The sequence below is a fragment of the Zea mays genome, chromosome 4 (assembly GCF_902167145.1).
Source record: "Zea mays cultivar B73 chromosome 4, Zm-B73-REFERENCE-NAM-5.0, whole genome shotgun sequence".
Taxonomy (NCBI): domain Eukaryota; kingdom Viridiplantae; phylum Streptophyta; class Magnoliopsida; order Poales; family Poaceae; genus Zea; species Zea mays.
Window position 1 is genome coordinate 41,427,363 of NC_050099.1, and position 9,895 is coordinate 41,437,257.

General features: G+C 45.7%; 1 long non-coding RNA gene across 1 annotated transcript; it reads right to left on the bottom strand.

Moving 5' to 3' along the window:
• Window positions 1-1,108: 1,108 nt before the first annotated feature.
• LOC103653152 (uncharacterized) lies at window positions 1,109-2,394 on the bottom strand. The gene is made up of 2 exons (XR_565285.3): window positions 1,804-2,394; window positions 1,109-1,723 (listed from the first exon to the last, which is right to left on the bottom strand). It is a non-coding gene; the product is annotated as an uncharacterized lncRNA (long non-coding RNA).
• Between the last annotated feature and the right edge of the window lie 7,501 nt (window positions 2,395-9,895).

Consider the following 9,895-nt stretch of genomic DNA (forward strand, 5'->3'; position numbering starts at 1 on the left):
CGGCTCGCCTGAAGCCCAGCTTGGGCGAACTTTGTCGTGCAGCGACCTCGGCCAGATCGCCCTACCAACTGACCGTATCGCATGCGCATTTAATGCAGAGATCGCCTGACACCTTATCCTGACACGCGTGCCTCAGTCGGCAAGGTCGAAGTGACCGCAGTCACTTTGCCCCTTTACTGACCGTTCTGACATGGAAACAACATTGTTCGCCCCGCTCCGGCTATTGTGCCAACCACCAGGGCAAGACTAGCAAAAGTAAGTCATGACCTCTCCCGAGTTCAGCCTCGGGCGCAACAGGGAGCTCCGCCTCGCCCGACCTCAGGCCTCAGCCTCAGCCTCGACCTTGGGAGAAGGTCTCCACCTCGCCCGACCCCAGGCCTCGGCCTCAGCCTCGGCCTCGAGAGGAGTCACAATCTCGCCCGACCTCAGCCTCGGCCTCAGGAGAAGTCTCCGCCTCGCCCGACCTGGGCCTCGGACCGACTACGCTATAGGGGATACATCATTACCCTACCCCTAGCTAGCTGCCTCAGGCTACGAAGGAACAAGACCGGTGTCCCATCTAAGGTTACTCCGGTAACAGGTAATGATGGTTCCCCGCGTGCGCCCATGACGTCGGTTGCTCTCAACCCCCTACGGAAGTAAGGAAACGTTAGCAGGATCCGTGCCGCACCGCCAGCTATGCTTCTACAGGGCTCAAGGCACTTCTCCGACAGCCACGTTAGCACGTGTACAGGGCTCAAGACGCTTCTCCGCCAGCCACGTTAGCGCATAGCTACACCCCCATTATACAGTTGGGCATCTCCTTGTATCTATAAAAGGGATGTCCAGGGCCTTCCTAAAAAGGGGAGGAGGAGGGGGGAGGACGAGGTGACACAATACGTTGACGTTGAGACACAGACACGGACGCAGAGAGGGAGACACGCAGGGAGCCCCTACTCTCTCTCTCTCGCTCTCTCGTTCTCTCTCGCAACGCTTGTAACCCCTACTACAAGCACCCCGGTGCAAGATAATATAAGCCTCATTCCCTCTCTTATGTTCCATCTTTCATCAACCCATCTGGGCAGGGGCACGCAACAACAAATTCACTGGTCGGTTGACGGTCCTCGCGGGTCCGAAACACCGACAAATATATATAAATAGTAGATGTTATATTTTCATTAGGGATATGATTGATATTTGGGAATTTGGAAATTTGATTCTGAAATGAACTGGAAATTTGGATAGGAAAATAAAGCAAAAAATAAATAATAAAAAGAAAGAAAACAGAAAACCGCATTCTAGGCCAAATCTCCCTCAGCCCACCATTCCCTTCGCGCGCACTGGCGACCCTGGTCCGCCCGCGCCGTTTCCCCCCTCTGCTGTCGAACCGAGCCCCATCTGGCAGCCTCAGTGACCATTCTCCCCGTTGCGCGCATTGCCTCTGTCGATGGCACGTGGGCCCTCATCGTCAGGTACCTCGTCTCCGCTGAGTTGGTTCGGCTGTGAACAGAACACCGAGCTGGATCTGCGCGAAGCTTAACAACCCCCCTCCGGTGATCTTGGTGACTATTGCAACCGTCTCATCCGCCTGCTACGCAACCATGCGGGCTCCTAGAGCCATAAAAGCCGAGCTCCCAGCTATCCGCAGAACGGACAGGGCAAGCAGTAGTAGACATCCAGGCCGTTACGCCCACGCTTTGCCTCCTTTGCTGTGTAGTGTCCGCGGTGTGGTTGGGGAGATTGCCTAGATACAAGGATTGTGTCCAGGGCAGATTAAAGCTAGACGAGCAACCAAATACCAGTGAATTTCTTACCAGAATTTACCATTGCCGTTAAGCCACCGTCCGTGGTCGATAGGGCTCGGCGCAACACAATTCAAGGTGTGTGATACCTCCATCATGTTTGTATCAGCCTCCTCTCCCTAATTCTTATATCAATTTGCCGATTTGGGCACTTTGGCACCCGATTTCTTGCCACCGGTGTGTTTCAACCATGTAGTGGGTGGCGGCGCGGTCGTCGGGCTAGTTGGGGAGAGAAGAGAGTGTGCGACCGTGGGTATTGAGATTAACGGTCGGGATTAAACGATGATATAGCGGTTCAAGCCAATGCAAGCTGGGCGTTGATCTTTGATCGAGTGGTTGGGGGCCCATGTTGGTCATGATCTATTTGGTCCGTTGGATTGGGGTCCAAGATTTGTTCGGGTAAGATTTGTTCTAATCTGACCCATGGAAATGCAATCGGGCGGCTCTGGTTGCTCCTTACCTCTTTGTCGTTGCCTTTTTGCTAATGAGCCCTGGCTTTACTAAAAATAAACCCGCCGTCCAGTGCGGAGGGAAACCGAGACTTAAGAAATTTTATGTGTTAGACCCTGGGTTCTCTGTTATTGTGTGCGCAGCCCAGAACTCAGAGAAAATAGGAGAAATTAATTTAGAAAATGAATTTCCAATGTAAAAAGAATTCCAGAACTTATTTAATTCATAGAAAATTCATAATAAGTCCAAATTGATCCATTCCAGTTTATATAATTTTATAATATTATTGTTTATCAACTAGTGTCTCTGTTTTGACATGAAAACCCTATTAAAACTAATCTCCTAATTAATCTTGTACCTAGCACCTAGAACTTTTGGAAATTCATAACTTAAAATCCATAACTCCAAAATTAATGATTCATGTTCCTATGATCTTATTTTAATATGTAGATTATTAATATGTACTTTGTTCTTATGTTTGGTGTGATGTTAATTTTGCCTATACCATATTTGTTTGTATTGCTATGACTAGCGTGAGGACACGTGTCATCTAAAGAGCAAGTTGGTACTGGAACCTCAAGTCCCAGGCAAGTTGTGCCCTTGATCACTTCTTTTTACCCAATCATGTTCTTATTAATCATAATGATCTGCATAGGTTAATTTTGATGGGACCCAATAGGTTACCCTAGTTTGACTATCTTTATACCTTGTTTACCACTGAATTTTTGGGTAGTACCTGCTATTGCTTTATGTGGTTTTGGGTATAGAGATATACATTATTCATGATTATACTCTTATTATCAGATTGTTATTTACTGTTCATGATAAGATCATTATGTTAATTGGAACATGGAGAACCACCCAGGAAAACAGTGCTACCACAAGGGTGGTATGGGACGCCCTTGGCTGACTAATTAGGAAAGCTAGTGGTAGACTACCTTACCCGAAAGGGGCAAGGGCAGTATGGGAGTGGTCAGTGTACGGAGGCCCTTGGGTTGATTTTGCTGCGATGGCGGTCAGGCGAGGGGTCCCTGCATTAGAGCTTCCTATAAACTGTAGCAGGTTTTCGGAAGCTAGTGGAACTTTGTAAAGGCCTCGTAGTGTTACCCTGCCTCGCCTCTTAGGTAGAGGTGTATGGGAGTCGCTATCCCTTGGCAGATGGGTAACATGACTTCTGGGTAAAGATGTGCAACCTCTGCAGAGTGTATAACTGGTATATCAGCCGTGCTCACGGTCATGAGCAGCTCGGACACTCATATGATTAATTTATGGAACTAAATTCAATTTGCCATATGCATTGCATCACAGGTGTTGTCATTACTTTTGTTCTACTACTTAATTGGGTTGGTATTTACTTATACTTAGTAACTGCTAATAAAATTTTGACCAACTTTAAAAGCAATGCTCAGCTTCAACCATCCTCTTTGGTAAGCCTTACACTTCACATGAGCTCCCACCTTTGGCGAGTTCATGCACATTATTCCCCACAACTTTTTGAGCGATGAACGTATGTGAGCTCACTCTTGGTGTCTCACACCCCCCACAGGTTAAGAACAGGTACCGCAGGATGAGGCGCATGGAGGATGCTGTGACGAGTTCGTGAGAGGTCTAGGCCGTCGTCTCCCAGTCAACATTGGGTTGCTGGACCGTTGACTCCTTATGATGTAAATATTTATTTATTTTGTATAGAACTCCTATTATATAGTAAAGATGTGACATTCGTTTCTGTACCACTATTCATCATATGTGTGAGACTTGGTCCCAGCACACCTGGTGTTTATTTCGCGCCCGGGTTTTGGACCCCTAAAACCTGGGAGTGACAAACGTCTTCTGGCCACGGAAGAATTGTCGCAATGATTGAGCCAGTTCAAGGGATCCACCGAGCCGTTGTACGTCATGAACTCGAGCTTGTAGAACTTCGGTGGCATCGGATCACGATCCATTGCAGATCCCAATTGTTCCTGGGATTGGCTAGAGGAGGCGCTCTTGGAGGGGGAAAGGGTCCCATCCACCCCCCGTACCGGGCGCCCGGTGGCTGCACGCCGCCACAAGGCCCTAGGGAAGTAGTAGGCACCAACGGCTGTGATACTGCCATGGTGATCGACGTTGTTGACGAGTAGATTGGCGCCAAATCGAATCCCAGCGCCCATGCCGGAATTTGAGACAGCGATCGCGGAAAGTGCAGCTGGTGGATTGGTACGCTCAACGACTAGGAGGACGTCGAGGTGGCCGTTAGGGCCGACTGCGATAATGATGATAGAGCTGCTACGGCCTTGGATGGTGAAGGCAGGGATGGCGGCGGCTGGGAGCCCAGCATGACGACCTTCAGCGTGGCTACGTCAGACTGTAGCGCCATCATCTAGGCTTGTAAGTGAAAGTCGCCTAGAGGTGGGAGGAATAGGCAAAACTTGAAAATTATAAACTTTGAACATGTGCTTCACCCAGGGTTAGGGTTAGAAATAAATAATTTTGAATTTGGAGTGCGGAATATAGTTTCTCTTGCTATGAGTTGCTCAATCAATGTGGATAACTTTGGGAGCTAACTCAAAACAATATGAGCAAGGGAACTTTAGGGAGAGGAGAGGGAAGAAACAAATCGAGTGATGAAGATCAACACAAATGAACACGGTGATTTGTTTCCTGAGGTTCGGTTACAAAGAACCTACTCCCTGTTGAGGAGGCCACAAAGGCCGGGTCTATTCCAACCCTTTTCCTCTCTCAATCGGTCACTTAGACCGGTCGAGTGCTTCTCCTTAATCACACGGGTCACTAAGACCCCGCAAAGATCACCACACAATTAGTTGTATTTTGCTAGCTTTACAAAGCACTTAGAAGAATTAGAGTGAGAAGAAGAAAGCAATCCAAGCAACAAGAGCAACAAAAGAAACACAAAACACCCTCTCTCAAGTGACTAAGCACTTGACTTGATTTTGAAACTTAGAGGGGATTGAATGCTTTGATTGTGTCTTTGGAGTGTATTCTTTGCTCTTGTATTGAATGAGAAGTGTGTGAGGCTTGGATAGCTTGAATGAAGGTGGTTGGAGGTATTTATAGCCCCAACCACCTCCTAGCCGTTGGCTGACTTTGCTGTCGACGGGTACACCGGACAGTCCGGTGGTGCACCGAACATGGCACTGTTCATTGTTTGGTGCGTGCCACGTCAGCCAACCGTTGGGGTTTGGAGCTGTTGACCGTTGAATTCCTTTGTCCTCTTGCGGCACCGGTAAGTCCGGTGCGTTCTGACTTTGCAGTTCTGACTTCTGATCTGTCCACTGTTCCTTCGTCAGCGCAGTCGACCGTTGGCGAAGTTGACCGTTGCTCCGTTGGCTCACCGGATAGTCCGATGAATTTTAGTGGAGTGGCTTTGAGAAAACCCGAGAACGACCAGTTCGCGAGGGCTGCAGCCTGGGGCATCGGACAGTGTCCGGTGCGCCACAGACTGCGCCAAATCTTGTATGCTCCAAACTTTGTAGAATTTCCCAAATCAATTTGTTGACTGTTAATTGTGAACTTTATGCAACTGAGAAAAATAGCAACTAGGCAAACTAGTTTGTCCATATGGTTTTGTGATGGATGTCAAACACCAAAATCGATTATAGCAAATGTTGAGGCCATTTCCCTTTCAATATGGCTCCTAGATTGTTGGAGAAGTGGAGAAGGGACGCCGCCAGTTACTCGTTTGTCATCATGGGAAGGGCGGTGGACACGCCGGAGGTGGGTTGGATGAGTGCGATGTTTATGTTAGGAGATAAACTACTCCATAATACTAGGAGACTTATCCAACTAAACTACTCCATAATACTAAGATACTTATTCAACTAAACTACTCCATAATATTAGGAGATAAAATGCACCAACTGACTACTCCACAATACTAGGGGACTTATCCAACTAAACTACTCCATAATATTAGAAGATAAACTGCTAAGACTTATCCAACTAAACTGATTAGTTATCTCCTGATCTCCTATGCCTATTCTGGTGGGTCTAGTCGCCTTCTGGTAGATCAGGCTGGTCATAACAGTAGTACTCTTAATTAGGTTGGAAACCAAACAACCTAGCCCCATAGAGGAGGTACATTCCTATCATGCATATTATACTCCTTTCATGTGTCGAGACAGAGAGGGGGAGGGACATGCTGGAGCAGGGGCGAAGCTAGGTTGTATCTAGCGGATGCAAATGCACTCCCTCAAAAATGAAAATTTATAGATTGTCAAGAGCAGAGACGCTCAAGGTGGCGGGTCCCCGACTACGTAGTTCGTAGTCGCGGTCCGTGGTCGCCGGTCAGGTTTTGCCCCCGTGCCGTCTTCGTCGATCAGGTTATTCCCCTTGATCATTGGCTTAGGTAGAGGTAAGGAGGAGATTGGAGGTAATAATCTTCTTAATCCTCAATTGGTCGGTACATGGGTATTGTAAGGAAAATGGACCCCGGGCCATTTGGCTAAAAAGTTTTTGGTGTTTGATGATCAACATAACCTGTAGACTAATGTGTTTGCTAGTGTTTATATTTATAGTTCATAGAATGCGGAGAGGATTTGACTAAGACACTAATGATGCAACACCTCAAAAGAAGACATAAAAGAGGCATAGAAGTCCAAGACTCAAGAGGAAAAGAAGCCCAAAAGAAACAACAAAGAAATCCAAGAAGTGGGCAGTTAGCCAACACACTGGTGGTGCATCGGACAGTGAACAGTAACCTGTCCGGTGGGACACCGGGCAGTCTGCGCAGAGAGGCCCACAACGGGCACTCTCAGACTGTAGCATCAGACTATCCGGGGGTAACGGTCAAATCCAACGGTCGACTACTACATACCCCAACGGTCGGCTGACGTGGTAGGGCACCAGACAATGAACAGTGCTTGTCCGATGTGCACCAGACTGTCCGGTGCGCCCATCAACAGAAAGTTGTTGCTTCTATCCAACGGCTACAATTGTGGGGAGGCTATAAATACCCCCAACCGGCCATTTCAAGGAGTGGGAGCCCAAGCAACATACCAAGGTATATTGTAGACATTTCCAAGTGCTCAAACACCCAAGTGCTAAATAGAATCACTCGGTGATTAGCGTAGGTGCTTTGCGAAGTGCTTAGGTTAGTTAGACCGCATTAGTGCTTGCTCTAGGTGAATCCTAGTTAGTTGAGTGAGTTTAGAAAAACCACACAACCCTCGGCTCATGCGCGAGCCGTTGTAATTGTACTGAGTGGGGCGATAGTCTTGCGAGACCGTGACAACTGAGTTTGTGTCATGGCCACCACCGTGTACCGGAGGGAACGAAGCCCGCGATGTTTCAATCGGAAGCTCGATAGTGGAGACGGCGGGGAGCGCCCAAGAGGAGCCCGAAGCGGAGCACCACTTGCGCGTGGAGAAGGCCCGCGACTCTCTACGGAGTTACTCGACCGTGGTGCTTGGCCCTCGCGTGGGCTACCCTTTGCATAGGGGCACCAACGAGGATTAATCGGAATGTTACGTGGTTTCAGATACCTCGGTAAAAACACCGGCGTCATCCACGAGAGTTTGCATCTCTACCTTGCTCTTTATCTTTTGCATTTATAGTAAGTATTTAAGTTTCAATCTTGTCTTTCTAGTTAGACTATTTAGGATTGAAACTTAGCTATTGCGGTAGGGATAGCAACACTTAGACAAAACCAAGCTTGCACAATCTAGATTGTTTATTTGCATATGTTTTGCTCTAGGGATTTAATTGTGGCCTAGTTTAGAGAAAGTTTTAGAAGTTCTAATTCACCCCCTCTTAGGCGTCACCATTTCCTACAAGTGGTATTAGAGCCTGGTTTGGCTTATTTGAAACACTTCAGCTTCACCGTTAAAAGAGCCGACACTTTTTTTAGAAAAAGGGGATGGATACCCATAGGCCACCACACTTCGATGACACTAACTTGCCATATTATAGTGCTAAAATGGCTTGTTACCTAGAGGCCGTTGATCTAGGTGTTTGGAGAGTCACTCGTGATGGGATGAAACCACCCAAGAATCCCAAGAAACCCACCACGAGTGAGGAAAAATAAATTCATTTAAATGCTAGAGCCAAAAATTTCTTGTATGAATCTTTTAGCATGGATATTTTTAATCAAGTTTTTACATTAAAAATTGCTAATGAGATTTGGCTAAAATTACATGAGCTCCATGATGACACATCCAATGTCCATGAGCAAAAACATTTCCTAGTCTTAAATGAGTATAAGTCTTTTGCTATGAAGGATAATGAGCTTGTTAGAGATATGTAAACTCGTTTGAATCTAATCATCAATGAGCTCAATTCTATTGGCATTAATAAGCTAGGTGATGCAGACATTGTGAGAAAGATTATCTCCCCTTCTACCACAAGAAAGATATGGGAGCATCATCACCATTCTTCACAACATGGAGAACTTGAGTCAAATGACCCCGACCATTGTGATTGGGAAAATTGCGGCTTTTGAGTGTAACACCCCGGGATCCACAAACACCCCAGAATGCTACTAAATTACACATCTAACATTCATATATAAAATTTTGATAGCATCCCCTTTGAAAATTGCATAAACGGGGAAGCAACAAAGTATAAATAGATATCATGATAAGAAAATATAATAGACATTAATAATCTGCTAGCAATGGAAAGACAACCATAACGGCATGAACTAAATCAACCAGTGCGCACAACTAGTTAGAAACAACATTCTTTGACAAGAAGTTTCTAATTAAATCATGACTGCGCCTAAGCAGCATTATTATGAGAGTGAAGGTGGATGTGCTGCTAGTTCCCACTTCCCTTGATGAGAAATAAGCACATGCATTGAGTAATGCAAGAGTGAGATGAAACATCTCAGCAAGCGAAATATTTTGACAAGATATTTAAACCACAAATTGAATTAATCAACATTTTAAAAGAATCACAATTAAGATCAGAAATACTTGTAGATATAGAACTAAGTAGTCTCAATATAACCAATACCATCTCATTTCCTTGAACAACCACAATAGTTTGTATAACACTTCCCTGTGTCAACAATACCTGTAAATATCACTTCAATGTATGCATAGGAACGCAAAGTGTAGGTACTCTGTCTTCATACCTCTGAGGGTATAAAACCACATCATCTGCAAATATCAGTTCAATGAATGCATATGAATGCAATGCATATGTCCTCTGCCTTCATACCTCTAAGGGTATGAAGCCGCATCGTACCCCTCCTCGGGCAACGTACGATGCTAAGTTGTACTGGTACGGTCGGACCATAGGTCACGACCCAACTTCAGATGCAAGTGAATCATGCAATGTATATGGCATGCTGCATTTATCAATATACTTCACTTCCTTCACATACAATACAACCTCAAATAATACTTCATTTACCTTCAGATACAATACCAACCTCAAATAATACTTCATTTACCTTCAGGGGTGTGAATTAATCTCATGAGTCACACTCAAATCATAATCATCATCAATATATGATTGAGCATCAGTATAATGCAAGAAAGTAAAGCATCACCATAGAGTCCAATTATGAAAGAATCCAATACTTCTAAATATTAGAGTGTAGGCAATAGAAATAACAGGTCAAAACGGAAGCAACCACCGCTACATTCACTTGCCTTCTGAAAGAAAAATAGGGTCAAACCTTTTCCTAAATGATTTTGGTGGTTGAATTGGCCAACACAAAT